At 45.9% G+C, this 17,484-nt stretch overlaps 1 non-coding gene across 1 annotated transcript; it reads left to right on the top strand.

Moving 5' to 3' along the window:
• The first annotated feature begins 13,636 nt into the window (after positions 1-13,636).
• TRNAL-UAA (transfer RNA leucine (anticodon UAA)) lies at positions 13,637-13,719 on the top strand. The gene has a single exon. It is a non-coding gene; the product is annotated as a tRNA-Leu (tRNA).
• Positions 13,720-17,484: the final 3,765 nt, after the last annotated feature.

Here is a 17,484-nt window from a genome sequence, read left to right on the forward strand (position 1 = left end):
AGGCAGCCCAGCCAGACTGCCTTAATTGGCTTTGGAAACACTGCTGGCTTGGTATCATTAATACCATCACCAGTATGAAAGTAGAGATGGCACATATGGGCTGTTAGGAAGCATGTTAATTATGGAGAGGTGCTGCATTACTCACTGTGGGCTAGACCTGCCCTCTGGCAAGTGGCACTGTCATCACTCTGTCCTCCCTGCAAACGGGTGCCGCGGGCAGAGCGCATCCTTCCGCCGGTCCATATGGGCACCTGTGCCTGTGTGGGGAAGCTTTGTCCTTCTCTGGGGCTGCATCTGACAGCAAAAGGCAGTGATACTTTGAGTAAGGCACTGGAAATTATCAGGAAGAGGAGCTCTTCTTGTCAAATATTAGTGAGCATTTTAGAGGCAAAGCTGTTTTTTTCTTGTTCGTAATGATTCTAGTACAACTCAGGCTCAGACAGTATTTGCAAACCATGGGGAGAAAAAGATTTAAAAACAACAACAGAAGAGCATTAACAGGAAATAATCTCATCAGCCCCAACTCTCCAGCAGTGCTGAAGACAAGAAAATGATGCCTTTTTATTAGCCTTATTGTCTTTAATTAAAGCATTCAGCAGAACCTTCTGATAATGGACTGCAAGTGAGGTCGGCAGCATTTGTAATAACACAATGCAGAGTTCAATTAAGTTGCACTTTTGTAGCTTTTCATCTCCAGTTTAAACAAGCTCATGATATATACAGAATGATTACCTTTCTGAGCCAGAGGAAAAGAGGGGGGGCACAGGGGCTTGGGAGACAAATCACTTGTTGCTGTATAACTGATGTTATAAACCCCCTCCATTTCCCCACAGCATTTTCATGTGTTCACTCAGCTTGTAGGGCTGGTTGTAATTTGGCTGCTATACTGCAGCCATTAGGTATGGCTTTCTATACCACAGTTTCCTCTCTCTGTGGGTAACCACTGCAGGTTTCCTGAGCCTGAACCTCTAAAAAATATATTTTGGTGGTTGCAGTACCTAAAGAACTCCAAACAAACATGGGGATCAGAGATGGCAGAAGAAAAGGTCAGAGGTCCAGGTATAACCATGTGAGCTGAAAGACTGTGGATGATTGACAAGCAGTTGGTATTTGCTGCTCCTTCTTTTCCCTGCTCTTTTGAATTATTGGTCATAAAACACCCTGCAGTCACACTCTTGCTGTGTCAGAGAGAGAGAAGCCAAGAAAAGACCCACATGGCTAACACTTAACTTTATCTTCACCATTAAGTAATGCTAAATTAGAATGAAATCACTCTGGTAATACAGGTGACAGCTATATGGAGACCAAATGAATTCCCTATGATCGGGGCTGTTAAAGAGGAACATCGGCAGAATTCATGATGATGGGACACTTACTGTGCACATAACTCATATGCACACACAGGAAACTCATGGTGAATCTGGCTGGTGGTTTATGGCAGGCTTTATAAAAAAGAAAAAAAGTGGCTTTTAAAGCCTCTGCGGAGTTTCTCATGTCTCCAGCCCTGATTTGCAATAACTGAATTGCACTGCTAACCTGCTACGGTGGGGAGGAAGGGATGTGAAGGGGAAGCAGCAGAGACTTTATTGAGGCTTCTGGAAGAGATTCTGGATGCTTCCATCTCCCATGCAGAGGCTGCCTGGGCTGTGCAGCCTCGTGCTGCCACCCAGAGATAGTCCTTCATGGCCTGGTACAGGAGCCATCACCTGTGGGACTGTGCTCCATGGGTAGCAGTGGCAGCTCATAGCAGCCAACAGCTCCCAGTGTTGGCAAAGAGCTGAGTCTGACCTGGGATGCCTACAGATAGGGATTGCCATGAAGTTAGTGTGGGGCTGTTTCTGGGACAATTATGGCCCTTATTGATTGCTGTAGCTTTATATAAATGAGAGGATTGAACTGAGCTTGGTCTCCATCACAGCTGTCCCCACAGTCCATGTCACTTGCTGCTTCCATCACATGAAAAAAAGCAGCTTTTGGATAGGTGTCTATGCCCACAGAGCTTTAGCATGTGAGTTGTCCTTGCCAGGATGCTGGGGCCTGCCATGGTGGTATTAATTAGTCTTTATTTATGGCACAAGAAAGTCCCTTCCCTTGTGCTGACTCTTATGCTGTGGTACTCCATGCTTTGTCACACAGGGACAGTATCCTCTGCATACAGGCAAAAATTACAGCACAATATAATTATCTCTGCCTCCTTACATCCTGGTTATACCTGAATACAGTTATTTTTTGTGTTTTTACCATCTCTCACACTGTGCAGCTATGTACTGTTAAACAGCTGCTCAGCTCCACCCTAGAAAAATAGCTTCAATAAAGTGCATTTCCCATACAGGTCATATATTGGTTAATCCATTCTTTTGGGAGAACTTCCAGACAGGAAATGTGGAGGCAGAGGAAGTTGTCCCAGTAGAGCACAACAACGGTAAAATTAAATCCAACCCTGGCTCTCACTACCTGCCATTGTTACCGAAATTAAAAGAGAAAGCAAAAGGACTGAGCTGCACTGGGGCTGTGTCACTGCCACTGCTGAGTGCTCCATCTCATGGGGTAGCTGTTGGCAGTTTTCTCCAAGGAGAAGGTGAATCAAGTTTTATATGGCAACACCTTAACTTCTGTGATTCAACAACCGGTCTTTTTTTGCATTCTTTGGTTAAAACAGTAGAGCAGTGCCATACCTATGCTGTATTTAGTCAAGGCATGCTAGATGGATAAAGGGGGACACTAATGTGACCAGCCCCCTTCATTCATGATGTTAAATGAAACAGCAAAAGGGAAACAGGAAAACACATTGGAGTTATCTAGGAAAAGAGCTGACCTCTGGCAGATTTTAGAATCAAGCAGATACAAAAGGGGCTGTCTCTGACGGTTGCCCCTGACTCACACATTTCACCAGACCTGTTTGGGCCCATGGATATGACTTTGTGTGGTCATGGCAGGAATCACTTCAGTGCAGACCCAGTGTGTTGTGTGCTCCACATGGCTTTGCTGTTATTGCACCCTGACTGCTGCTGAGACAATTTCTTGCCTATTAAAATGCAGTTATGGCCTGGAAAGCGATAGTGTAAGAATGGCTTATCAGTGCTCCATAGCTATTTGCTCCAATCATCCGTACCAAAGGCCTGAGAATGCTCCCACAGAAGCCAATAAGACTTTTACCATTGACTTCAAAGGCAGCAGAGAGCAATTTAGCTGCTGCCACTAGACAAAGCAGGTTAGGCTACAGCTGGTACTTCCACAGCTAACTTGGCTCTGAAATCCTGACAATCTAAATGTATTTTTGCTACATGGGATGTTTAAAAATAGACAAGACAAAGTAGCGGGGAAAGCAGATTGCTGGGAATATTCCCTCCCTGGTAGGAGAAATGGACTAGCTGGAGCTAGCAGGGCTTTTCCATCTCCAATGTGTACGAGTGTATGATTTTTGTCAGCAAACTAAGCACTTCTGAGCCTAAGGCAGCACAGAAAGCCGCTAAAAGCAATTTAGAGGTGCTGGTATAATAATTTCTCAATCCAAGAGTAACTTCTGGTTTTGCATATATTGTAGGGCTCTGGAAGATTCCCCTGAATCCAGTAAAAAGCAGTGTCTTAAGTGGAGGTGATTCCATAGACAGGAAATGTAAGTTACAATATTGTGAAAGTCTTGAAAAGGCTGCTGTCCCTGCTGCCTCACAGGAGCAGGATATTGAATGCAAGATGTTGGAGAAGATCAAAGAGACAGCTACAGCTAATAAATCACCAATAATGGGTGACTTTGCCTGCCCACATATAAGCAGGCCAACAATGTTTAGTGAATCAATGTCTCAATACTTTAACTTATCCTCAGAACAGTTGCTTTGAAGGCATGAAAGACTACGGGTGTTTTGATTTTTTTTTAAATTTCATCTTAAGCATCATGGAGAATGTAGATCAGGTCAAATAGCTCCCTACATACAAGTGGTCATTGTCTAGCTGTTTGTCACCCTCATGGACTTCATCAAAACTTGGTCAGGGGCTCCAGTGTTTGGAAAGGAGAAGCTGAAAGAAACTGGAGAGTAAAAAAATGAAGCTCCAAAGTCAAACCCTTCAGATTATATATAAAGACAGTTTACTCAACCCATGTATGTACTGTGTGAATGGTAAAGGGAAGGGATGCATAAACTGGATAGGTACCATTTGCTACAAGTGGAGCCAGTTGGAGTATTCAGGAGAAAGGAGCACAGACCCGGCAGGGCTCTGCTTTCTGCACTCTCTCTCCAGTGTGGGATTATTCAGGAAGCAGAATGCCCTGGTTGAAAGCTGGAAGTGCCTCATCACTTCAGCAGGTGATTGCAGAGCAGCCCCTGCCCAGCCCTTCTCCTGCAGTCTGGGCTGGAGACTCACCCTTGTGGGAGACGGGCCAGAGCACCAGCTCAGCTCCTCAAAACGCTCTGCTGATGCACTGAAGTGGACTCAACACAAGTCTGAGTGTTTCATTAGCCAGGTTTTCCAGCTGGGAGGAGAGGCTCTGATTGCATTGACCTTAATGTGAAATTAGAGCTGTTTAAGCAGGTAACAGCCAGACAGCTGGGTGCAGCCATGCGCTGGAGGCGTTTGTCTCTATTTGCAGACAAGCTGTGCGTGTGTTTCCGTTTTGCTCAACTTTTGCTGCTTGTTTATTTAGTTAATAAGAGATAGCAATCTGCCTCATGGAGCCGTGCAAACAGCAGAGAAGAGTGCTGAAAGAAGGGCTTTTGTTCAACATTTGCTGGTCTTATGGCACCAGTTGTGTTTCACCTTCCAGGCAAGAGAGCTGGAGGGAGATACCTGCATCTAACAGAGGTTTTCTCCCTGGTGGATCATTTCCTGTCTTTTTCTATAACACTGGGTACAAGACTGCTGTGTTCCCATCCCTGTGCTGGGCTTAGTCACTAGTGTGAGACTGAGCAGTGTGTCACCATCTCCCTGCTTCTCACACCCAGCTCGATGTAATTGTACAGGAGTTGCCAAAATTTTGGGTGGCTGTCCCTCAACAGGAAGACAGAAGGAAGTGACCAGACCCTCCTGTCCATGTTAGTGCCTTAGAGAAAGAAAGCAAAAAGAAGGTAGCATGGACAGCTGCTACAAAACTTCTCCCTCATCCATCTCCACAGGAGGACTAATGTTGCATTTCAGGAAAATGCTCTGCCACTCTTGTCCTCTGTTTCTGCACCCAGCAGTCCTTTCTGAGTTTTTGAGTGCCAGTCTTACAGCCTCCTGCTTTTATCCATCAACCTTAAGTGTCCCAGATGCTGCTAAGGACTGAAACACAGCTGCTGCTTTCTTGAGTTACCAATCTTCCCTTTTGTTGGTGAGGTGTTCCTCAGCATCACCAGCTGTCCTGCCAAGGACTGGTGCTGCAGGTTTTTAGTAAACTAGAGATGGACTGAGATGCATGAACTCATTTTAGGGGATCATCAGGCAGGCAAGAGATTGACCCCTGTATTGTATGTTAAAGAACTGACTGTGCTTACTCACTCTGATGTAAGCTGTTGTCTCATCCCATGCCTCTGCTGCCCACGTTTCACAGTGTGTTCTTTGTGTCTGAATTGCTGGCCTAGGTGTATAATTTCTAGCACTGTTCCCAGAAACATTCTTTTTACAGAGCAGGTATTTGCACCTCTGTGTTCACTTTTCCCCGTGCCTTCACTGCTCATATCTGGACCATTTCTTTCCCCAGTGCTCTGAGTACTTTCCTGCAGTGTGAGGGGCTTGAATAGTAAGTGAAAGAGAGGGAATCTCCTTGGGAGCTCTCTGAAATTAACCAGGGAAGGCAGTGGCAAACATTTCCCAGCAGGCCTTGACCCAGAGACTGCTGGAGGCAGGAAAAGTCTCCAGAAAAGACTCTCTGCATTTTTCAGACTGGGTCCCAGCTGAGTAGAGAATGCATTAGGGAGCCCAGCCCCTCGTGCTGGGTGCTGTAGGGACACAGGGCTGGACAGAACGTGCACACACATACACACATTCCTCCTTGCATGTGTGCACATTAAATCAGATGCCTTTGAATCTTCAGTTAACTGTCTGTTCTGTATTGGCTGGTGCTCTTGGAACACAAATGAACACATACTACCTAGTTTATCCTGTGCTTAGCTGCTAATTAGGAGTTTTTTAGGACATACAATTGGAGGTGTTACCAATTAACTCAATTGTGGACCAAGACCAAAGCTGTTATTTGCCTTGTCATAGCTATTGAAAGCTAAATAAACAAATAGTAGTGTCTTTACAGTCTTTCCCCTGTGCTTTAGCACAGCTGTTCAGCAAAATAATAATAATTTTATTGTCTACTTTCCAAAACTTTATGTTTAAAGCAGATCATAAAAAATCTTCACATGGCTTACTTTGCCTAATTGTTACAAACTCAGGCTGTAAATCCCAGACGAAAGAATATATCTTACTTTCAAAACACCCAAACACAGAACAAAGTCCAACCAAAAGGAAGCAAATTAAGAATGAAATATGTTAGAATTTGTCTGACTGTTTATGATCAGAAGTTCTGAAAGAAGCCATTGGAGAGAAGTGCTTGATGTTCAGAGGGGCTATAGTATTCATTTCACTGTGGCTCTTCTGAAAACCTAGTGTAAAAAAAAAAATAGTTGCAGCAAATTAGCATAAATTTGAAAAACTACTTTTTTTCTATCTTTTTAACTCCAGAAGTTTCTTTTCCAGTTTCCCAGGAAGCCACCAGCCATGTGATTAGAGATAGCTTGCTTGTGTTGTACGCTCTCCTGGTGGCCAGTTCCTCTTGGAGATGTCCTTGCCCCTCCAAGGCCTCTGTTTCATTGGAGGAGCAAAGGCTGGGAAGAACAGGAGCCAGCTGATGGGAATGAAATGGATCAGGAAAAGCAAAATTAAGGGCGTCAAATGCCAGACAGAAGACTGACTATGGATCTGAAGCTGTTGAACTTCATAATTTTGCCCTCCTTCACCCCCATCCTTCTCTTTCAAAAGACTCTTTTCCTTTTACTTGGTAGCATGAGCATGAGTCACGAGGCAACAAATGGAAGCAGAAATGTTGTGGTCATGGTGGCCCCCAGCCGGCAGGGGTAAGCTCACAGAAGCAGGTGAGTGCTTAGCCTTCAGCAGTTCCCTTCAAAGGTCACATCTAATTAGGACAATCCTGGATTTTGACATTATTGATGCTTTTAGCAAGTTGGTCTCTTCCAAGGCGGCAAAGAAGTCCAGCTGGGAACCCATATGGAGAAAAATATATATATTCCATAAACTTGTTATCCCTAGAAAACTTCTTGTATATACTAGGTGTGAGCTCATTCTATACACCTACTCTTCTCCACAACCTGGTTTTAGACATTGCGTGACAGATAGCAGATATCTGTCAGCATTTTAATATTCCTACTTAGAATCCACTGTAAGGCAAGGGATGCTCTCTTTTAGAGCAAAATATTTTCCTGGTCTTCCCACAATCTTTTTGTCACCACAGCAGTCTCACTCATCGGTGATTTCCACATTGCTTTCATAGGTGGAAGATCTAATTCACTCTAATCTGATTATTTGCTGGAAAACACAATGCAGGTGCTTGGAGATTATCACCAGTGAGTTCCTTTAACACCCTGGCAGTGGCAATACTTGGGCATAGTCCAAGATTCAGTGTTGTGTCAGTTTGAGTTCTAACTTTAAAACAATTTAATTTAGCACAGCAGATATATGTCCAGTTACTTCAGCACAGATGGTAGGGAATAAGTTATAAAGGTATTGGAATGCTGCCTGGGGTAGGTACCCATATCCTCAGAAACACAGATTGGGTGAAGCAGACACATCTTTTCCTTCTTTCAGTTCTAATATAAGCAGAATAAGGTGGTCATGGGGGTGAATCCTGGCCCCAGGAATGCCTGATCCTTAGCTGAGGTGAAGCTACAGCTGTAGGTAGGCACATACTTTAGCCCACCAAGGGGTGGTAATTGGATGGCAAAACTGCATTTTAAGCCTAGTTCAAGGTTGCTCCTGGGGAGAGGCACTGCCAGCACTGCCTGAACAGGCGCCTGCATCTCATCCCACACAGGCATGAACTGATGTGCTCCAGGCTGAGCCTGCCCACACCCGAGGGCGGGTGTCCCAGCCCACCAGAGATGCTGTTACACTGCCAGCCGGGTGCTCTCTTCCACAAAACGGTATCCCCTCACTTCCTACATTCATCCACTTGTCAAGAGCAGGCTCATTTCAACACTGTGGATTCTAAATTTTCTCTGATGTAATTATTGTTTGACACTGCAGCCTTTCCAAGCACCTTACATAAGGAAAAAGGGAGAATTAAATATGAGAAGCCTAAAAATAAAACTATTAAAAGGAGGCAGAAGCTGTTTTGTGAGCAGCAGGAATGATGTGGTGCCTCTGGGAGATGGTATGTGGAGCCAAAGGAGATGTTCTGCTTTTAGGCAATCCCTTTTATTGTATTTCAGTGAAGTTCTGCACTTTTCTGAAGTTCTTAGGTGCAGAGCTTTTAGAAATGAGTCTGTTATTTCTCTTTGCTCTTGCAAAAACCATGACTTTCATGCCATTTCCCAAGTCAATCTTCTTGAACAGACTGCAGCCAAAATTTCCCTTCCCTAATTAACCCAGAATGGGTTTTGAAGAAGTTTTAGCCGCAGAGAACATCAAATTTAGCTCTTAGCCTGGAGCCAAGCTCTGGGCTAAAGAACACATGTCATTTTAGGAATTCATGCAGATGCACCTTGACATCTGGGATGTGATCTGTCGCCTGCACGCTTCCCTGCTGAGCTAACAAGCAGGAGTGGGCACTGCTGATGCTGCAGGTGCAGAGAAAAAGGTTTTTTCCCATTCATTCCAGCATTTTTGTCCAAGGTATGTGAATAATTGCAGGAGACCTCTTTGACAAATGTGAGTCTCTTCTACTGGTATTTGTCCACGTGTAACTCAGTCACTTCATTTTCCCCTCTGGGTTGATTCAGAGAGAGCTACTGCAGTATTTCCTAAGTTATGGTCCCAGAAGGGATGGAGTTCTCCACTGAGCTGTTGTTTACCAGAACTAACTCCTCTGTCATGTGAAAAGGCAGGCAAAAGTAAGTTACACATAATTTTTTATTGTGTGATTTTGCAATGCCCTTATAGAGCCTGGTTTACACACATCTGGTGATCAATACATGCTGAAATGCAGGCATGGAGAGTGGGGCTGGAAGGGATCGTGTGCCTCAAGTCAGGACTGGCTGAGTTTCTCTCTCTGCAGTGACTGTAGAAGAGCTGACTGACTGCATTGGGCAAGAGCAGACGAGCATGCAGCAAATGTCTTATTTACATCAGGCCCTTTTATGACTTCACGGTTTGGGCACTCAGCATCTGAGGCATCAGTACCACAGCACTGTGATCCTTGAAGTGTTCTTGAGCTTTCCCTTCTGCAAAGCTGTGACTCATTTTCTCTGCTTGGAGGACACATGGAACATTGACAGGAAGAAATGTGCCCATGATGGTATCTTTCACAAAATCTAATTCAGACTGAAAGAAGTTAAAGTCTTGATGCATCCTGTCCAGAACATCTTTAGGAATAATTGAATATGGGTGGTTGATGACTTTGAAATGCTGAACCACCACCACCACTACCACCACCACCACCACCATTCATTCCTGATATCTCCTTATGAGCCCACTCACAATCAAAGCAGAAACAATGATGCAAAGCCAGGTTACTTTGAACCCTCAAGATTATTTTTTTGAGAAAATGTCTGTTGTCCAAGAAATATTTATGGAAAATATCTGGGAGAATAATTTAGACTAGCCACACCTTGTGGAAAACTGTAAACATCTGAGACACAACTCTGGAGAAGGAGAAAGTAGGAAAATCTGTTATTGTGTGTGGCTTACTACTTTAGCTCTGGTATCTGCATTGCTTTTGGTTTGATGGGGGTTTTTCTGGTTTTTTGAAAGAACTTAAGAAAGAAGATGTATTTTCCCTCTGGGATAAATAACCTTCTGTCGTTGCACAACTCCACTGGTTTTTAATCAAGTCTGTGTGCCCAGAGTAAGTGGTCTTTGGTTTTCTGGCCAAACACCAGTATTTGCAAGCCACATGGAAAACCTTTCCTCGGGAGCTACACAGCACCATAAGGTTTGCAGTTCCACAGGGGCTGATTTGCGCCAACCAGCAGCAGGGCATCATGTCAAATTCTGCAGAGTATAAGCCTTTACCCACAGCAGTACAACATGAATTTTCTAGCCATCCTATAACAAAAACCCTCTGAATACAAAGAAAGGCTGGCTTGGTTTCCTGAATTGCCTCTCAAGAGGGAGGAAAGACAGGGAGCAAGAGTGATCTTCTGTGCTCACTTGCCTGTTTGTTCTTAAACCTACTGAGGCCCAGTTAAATAGTAATGCTGTTCAACTCTTCTTTTTGCCAATGAACTCCAGCTACTCTCAAAATGTGGTAGTTTCCAGACACAAGGGACATCAGTAGTATATTTTAAATCTGAGCTTCTCCATTAATTTCTACACAGACACAGCTATAAGCAACATGAAGTTTTCCCCCAAGCCTATGGCACAAGATGGAGCCAAGTTGTCATCTCATGCTTAACCTAAGATGACCCTTGCAGGGCTGCCAAAACTTCAGGTCACAGAGTTCCAAGGGGAGCGCAGTGCTGAGCAGCTTTCATAGCAGGAGAAGGGCACGAGAGGAGCACAGATGAGAACCCCATCCCACTTTTCCCCTTTTCCAACTAGTTTCTAAAGCAGTGACATTGAGAATATTTTTACCTCCACATTAACAAAATTGACCAGTTTCAGACTGAAATTCCTGAAAGTATTATTTTTTTACTCTTAAATTTAAGGCTTTGGATTTTTTTATTAATTACCAATCAACCACTCTTCAGCTGCATTATTAGCATGTGGGACAGAGTTGCCTCCAGAGGCTATTTAAATTAAACACAGACCTACTGAATAGATACCAAGTGCCAGAAGATCTCCTTTGGAGGGAAAAGAGAGGAGAAACAGCTTTCCAGTTAACACTGCCAATGTGTTTCTGAACCAAAGGATGACACCTTTCTGACTTCAGGACATTATTGTCTTTCTCTGGCAGAACATGTGTTCTGAAAGCCTATAGCCACTGTGTCATCTTCAAGCTGACATTTCGTGGGGATACTGCAAGCAAGGTACAGCCAGCCTGGCTTGGGATTGCACAGGAGACATCCAAGACAGTACATGTAATTCAGCTGATATTACAACCCTGCCAGAGGCAAGGCTGACTCCAGACCCAGCCAGGGCTCTGTGCAGGTTTGCAGGTGAAGCCAACCAGCCTTGTGGATGATGCACAGCCAGTGCAGACCCTGGGAAGCAGCTGAATTTTTAAATACAGGCAGGTTGTGCCTGTGACCCCCTTGGATATGTATCATGGTAAGTTTGAACCAGGCTGGGGGAGCTGAGCTGTCCCCACTCCTGCGCCTACTCCTGTAGGCTGTACATGGAGATTGTCTGAAGGTTGGGCAGCAGTGGTGCTAGAACAGGCTCATATCTCATTGTCCCATACCTTGTCCAACCCTCCCTGCACTAGCAGAAACACCAGCTAAAAAGAGGGCTCTGGAAAGGCTGAAAAGGCTCAGAGGCTTTGGAGGCAGGGCAATCAGTGCCCAGCAGCAGGTCTGTGCTCAGGCTGGTCCCTTCCCACAGTTTGACTGTGTGGCTGCCTCCCAGCTCAGCGCAATGGATCGGCTCAGCTCCTCAAATGGGTGCAGATGGGCTGCTGGCCAGGCACTGGAGGCTGTTTCAACACAAGGATTTATGGTGAGCTCAGGGAGGCTTGGAGGGGGTTGTGTCTGGGAGAGAGTGGCCCCTGGAGAGAGCAGCAGATGCATTGTGCAGCCCTGCTGTTCTGGGCCAGCATCTCCCTTCCCTGCCTGTGCTGGATGGATGCCACAGAGCAGGAAGCATCAGTCAAGCCTGCTCTCTCACACATCCATACCACTCCCTCCCTCCATGCATGCATTAAACCTTCGCTGGAGCAGAATTCCACCACTTTATTCATCCCTCGGGCTGCCAATTCAAGTAGCATTTCCCAGCCTGGACCCAAGGGGTTAAGGTGGGTTGTTAACTTCAAAGCTGGGCTCTTTGGGGATCTGAGCAGTGCGGGTTATGGACATCCTTGCGGGCAGGTCCCTTCTCTCCATGCTGTGAAGAGCAGATGTGGCGTAAAAATTTCCTTTTTGGGAGGGCATGATTAATCTTTGCTTCTTAGAGGATGACAAATATATTATATTCGCTGACATGCACACGCATTCTCCTCTGCTGACGGGTGACCCCTGTCTTAATGCCAAGCGTGTGAGATCCAGCTCTGTAAACGAAGAGGAGAGCTTTGCAAGCTCATTAATGCTTTGAAGTCGCTCATTAGGAGCAGATTCCTCGGGAGCTGGCGAGCACAACACCCTTTGTGAGCATGACTTCATTTGATATTAATGTGGGTGCTGCAGCTGGAGGCATCCAGGGATGCTGTGCTGTGATTCTGCACACACAGACCAGCACGGCAGATTGCTGTGGCTGTAATGAACAGGGTAAAAAGGGAAAGTTTCTGTCCCCTCGTGTGAGTTTTCCTCCTGCTGTCAGCATATGAATAGGTTGACCGAGTCCTCCACCGAGCTGAGGACGTGCAGCATTCCCTCATGAGATGTCTGGAATACTGATGCCTTTTTCCTAGTACCTGTGAACTATCTCTGGAGGCCAGGGCGACCCCTCCAGACTGAGGAGCTCTGTGCCACCCTCCTTTGAGGCCGGGAAATATCCTTTTTCAGTGCCTCTCACCTTTCCATCAGCCAATCAGAAGCCCTCCAAGTTGATCAGCTACCCCAGAGTGCAGCAATGAGTGGTCCCTGTGGAAGAAAGGAGGAAATTGCTCTCACCCTGAAGCAGGACAGGACCAGGAAAGCCTGGCTGAGAGTATCTCCAGCAGACAGAATGCTCTGGTGAAAGGGCTGGCAGGGTTTCTCTGAGATAACATCCTTGTGTGAAGGTGCTGGCCTGAGAAGATTGAGGATGGCTGAATTCAGAAACAGAAATTATCAGGCTTCTGTGGCATAAGGGCTAAAGACTTCCTTCATGTGGGCATCTTAAGGGTTGTGGGTTTGAATCCCATGAGGTTCAATAGTGGTCTTTGGGTTTTTTTCTTCTCCCTAGATGATAGAAACAAAGCTGCACCTCATCCCAAAAATAAAGACCTACCTATACCACTGTCTGTCCCAGCTAAATGCACTAGCAGGGTACCTTATGCAGACAGGAGGGGGTAAGGAGTGGCACCTGGGGTGCAGAGCCAGGGCTTTAACTGTGTGCTGTGTCTGGCTGAGAGCTGCCAGGCTGTCCGAGCTGCTCCCTTCCCCTGAGGATCCAGTGGGGTCAGGAGGGACCTCCCAGAGATGTCCCTCCTGCTCCAGGGTCCCAGTTGGCATCACCACCAGTGATTGTGGTTCTTGCATGAGGATCTAGGGTGGCACACAGGGGCTGTGGCACTCTTCATGGCCCATGAGACCTACTCTCTCCTGATGAGATGCTCAATCAGTTGCTGGAGACATTAAAGAAGGCAGTGAGGAGGGAATGGTGCCACTGGGCTTGGGAAGTGTCCTGGGTTGGGACCCCAAGGGCTTGGTGAGTTGCAAGCCCTCAGAGAGAAGCTGGTGGGCCAGGAGAGAGTCCAGAGCCCACCAGGATGGCCGAGTGGTGAAGGCGTTGGACTTAAGATCCAATGGGTGCATGCCCGCGTGGGTTCGAACCCCACTTCTGGTAGGAGACTCCTTTTCCTCCGGGTCCAAAGTTCCCAGCCCAGCTTTTGGAGCATCACTTCAGAGCAGGGAGGGGGTCTCTGGCACTGTGCCTGGGGAGCTGAGGCCATGACTGGGCCTCCCTGCCATCCAGGCTGAATATGTACAGAGACACAAGCCAGTCCCTCTAGCACACAGGCTGTGGATCTCCTCTTCCAGGCAGGGAGTGCTGAGACAGTCATAGGCTTGAATCCCACATGCTCCCAAAATAGTGACTTGTTTTTCCCATGGCAGAAATAGAAAAACCTGACTACCCAGGACGGGGGGGAAAAAAGGTGTTGAGCACGAAATATTTTGGGTAAGTCACAAGGGGAAACCAGTGCGAACAAGTGGGTTCAGGGAAACAGGTTTGGGGTTTCTGGAGTCAGTTCCTTTTATCAGCCCTGCCCCATGACCCCAGACCCATTGCAGACTCACCCAAAGCAACATTTGGCACTCTCTGAGGGGATTTGGCAGTGTCACAACCCCCTGGAAGAAGCCAGCATGGCAGGACAGTGTTCCTCATGCTGCTGCTTAGACTTGGGAAATGCACAAGGAGCTGAGAGCTGTTCCTCTGCTGCACAGGGTCACTATGCATGGTCTGTTTTGGGTCAGTGCCTCCAAATGCTCATGGGACTTTTGCTCCCTTCTTTGTGTGCATGGATGGGCAGCAGATATTTCCCCCAGCAGAGGGTTATGCTGCTGGACTCGCAGAGATGCTGTCAGGATTTTATTTGGCTGCTTTGCTCCAGCCCGAGGCCAATCGGAAATGTCCTACTGCTGGGACATGATTTGAAGTGATGGTGTTAATTTGGTTAATTAGGATTCCTGGGAAGCGTGCACTTCTTGCAAATCAGCTTACCATTGTAGTATCACTGCAAAGAGTTATTTGCTGGTGCATGGGGTTATGTATGAATTTATGATTATGATGTAGGACCATTAATTTCATGTTTGTGGCAGATGATACAGCTCAATTAAAAGTTGCACGTTGAGATCTTTGGCTCTCTCTGATATGTGAGAATCAGACAGTGGCCTCCAGGAAGCCTTAAAGGGCCTTATGAGTGGCCATATAACAAATGGGGCAAGACCCAGAGGAGAGGGCAGGGGAGGAATTACTCTGCTCCTTTCCCATTTGATTAGTGCTGGGATGGAAATTTTGTGCATATCTGCTATACTTGACTTGTTGCAACTAACCTCAGTCATTAAGTGACGCAAAGAATGACAAACACATCTCTGAGATATCCCAGGGGGTCTCAGCAGCACTGTGGGTCAAGTCCTTTGCCTCTGATGGCTTGGAGTCAGACTCCTGTCTAGTTCATGTGTCAAAGGCATTTGGTGGCTTCTGCTGAGTTCAAAACTGAAATCTCCTCATTTGAGCTTCTCTGTTGATCCATATTCTCAAAAAACTTGTGTTTTTACTGCCCAAGGGGTATGGGTTCTGTGTGTTTCAATCCCTCGAGGGTGCTTATCCACTTTACAAAAGCGTTGGGCAGACAGAGCATCATCTGGGGGCAGCAGGAGCTGAATTAACAGCCCTTGTATGGCACAGCCCACCAGAGTTGTAGGGATGGCTGGGGCCAGATGTTAATATGAGTCAGGACTGAGACCAAGTGACAAATCCCTGTAAGAGTCCAGGGCTGGAGATTTGGGGATTGCAACAGCAATGAGTGAAGTGACGAGGGTAGGGGAAGGCTGTGGGGACTGATAAGTGAACTGCCTTACATGAGGCCATAGCTTTCCCCCTTCTCACCCCATATCCTCCAAGGGTCTGACAGAGCTAAAAAAAGAGCAGCTTGTTCAAAAGCCATTTCCATGTATCATATTTATTGAGACAGTTACTGCAGGTTAAATATCAATAGTTTTTTGCAAATATATTTATTATAGATTAACTATGCAGTATCCGCATCAGTTATGTTGTGGTTAAAAGTAAGCCTCAGTGAAAGGTTTTTAATAATGAATTTGTGTTGAAGTAGTGTATAATAAGTATCTTTAGCAATCTTATTCTCAATTTCATATGACAGTTTTATGTTCAATAAATACCCAGAGATTATTAAAAACATATTTATCAAAGATTAACAGTGATGAAACAGATACAAATCTAAGCTGTTAAGCTCAATATGCATACTTATAATAATCAATTCCTATATTAAACCACAATAATAACCTTGTTTAATCTAAATGAAATGGTTTTTTTGTATCTTTGTAAGTCTGTCTTTTGCTGTGTGGTTCTCCTTGAAGGTGTCAGGTAGACCCTGGGATGTTTGGACATCAAATAAATCAAATACTTAGGTAAAAGCAAAACAGTCTTAGAATGAGGCAGGCTATTTCAGGAACAGGGAGCCAGATCTTCAAAGGATGTGGGTCAAAGCCAGTCCACAGACACCAGAGCAGCTGTCTAGCTTGCCTCCAATCCATATCCCTGAGAAATCCCTATATTCAATCTAACCTAGAGCTGACACCACCACCTGCAACCACAGCATTTCCAGCACTGGGAGTCCAGAGCAGCAACCCTCCACTTTACAAGCACAGATGCACCCACACTGTTTTGGATACTGAAAGCTGCCTTGCATCCTGTTGTTACCTAGCACTTGGAGGCAGAGTGCTAAAATGAGCTAACTGTTTGGGGGATAAACAAAACATTGTTTTAGTCCTGTATTGCTGCTGTTCTAATTGCTGGCTGCTGAGTATTGAGAGCTGGTACCTGTGCCTCTTCCTGTGCCTCTGCCTCCCCTGCCTGCACCTGCCTGCAGGTGCTGTTAGCTCTGTCCAGATGCTCACTGACTCTGAAAAGTGTCATGGGCTGTCTGGGTGCATTGTGGAGTATTGGTGGCCTTTGGACCACAGGAGGGTTTAGATTCCTGAGTCCTTCTGACAGCTGGCTGTAAACTCCACAAGGCATCTCCCAGCTGGTCTGGATCCAGTGTCCATCCCAACATGTGGTGGTGGTTTGATCTTATGTGTGAACTTGCACCTCTACATCCTCATCTGCCAAATCCAGATGAGGAAGTGAATCACAGGAACCCAAATTTGAGGGTAACACTGTGTCTAAAATGTGAGCTGTGCTATGACACAAGAGTGTAGTGGTGTTGTCCTTACATATTGAAAGGTATCTGTCTCTTCCAATTACAGAATCTCAGAAAACAATCTGAGAGGGATGGACAACTTCCCCACTGCTGCTCAGCAGTATCTCAAGTACAGAGTGATTTTCCATCACTGAATTGTCTGTTGATTTCTTTTCTTTAGGAGTTTGAAAACCAGGCTCAGGCACTGCTTTAAGAGAAGCTACTTCTCCATGTTAGATGGATGGAGCAGTTCTGTAGGATCAGCTGCGTGCATGGGGCTGCCAGGAAGCTCTTCAAAGGCAGAGCAGAGTCAGGAGATGATGAAGGCAGCTGGGCAGCCTTTTGGAGATGGACAGACCTGTTGGAGAGGGGGTGGCTGAGAAGAAGCAGGGAGCTTCTGGCCTGTATCAGACACTTGTTGTATGGAGAGTTGTGTGCTATGTGTATACCTCTCTCTCTATCTCCTGGCATGGGAGTCCCATCTGTGCTTGTGGCACCAGTGTATGGAGCATGTGTCTGACTTTGAGGGATGTGTGTGACTCGAAAGATGGCTCATATGACCAGGGAAGATCTTTCTGTGCTTATCTGGGCAAGGACAGTGCTGGCTCCATGGGATGCTGTAGGGATCTATCATCATGTTTTGTCAAGGTCTGGTCTGCATGATGCTTCCACTGACATCTGTGTCAGGA

This window comes from Passer domesticus, chromosome 9 (genome assembly GCF_036417665.1).
Source record: "Passer domesticus isolate bPasDom1 chromosome 9, bPasDom1.hap1, whole genome shotgun sequence".
Classification (NCBI taxonomy): Eukaryota; Metazoa; Chordata; class Aves; order Passeriformes; family Passeridae; genus Passer; species Passer domesticus.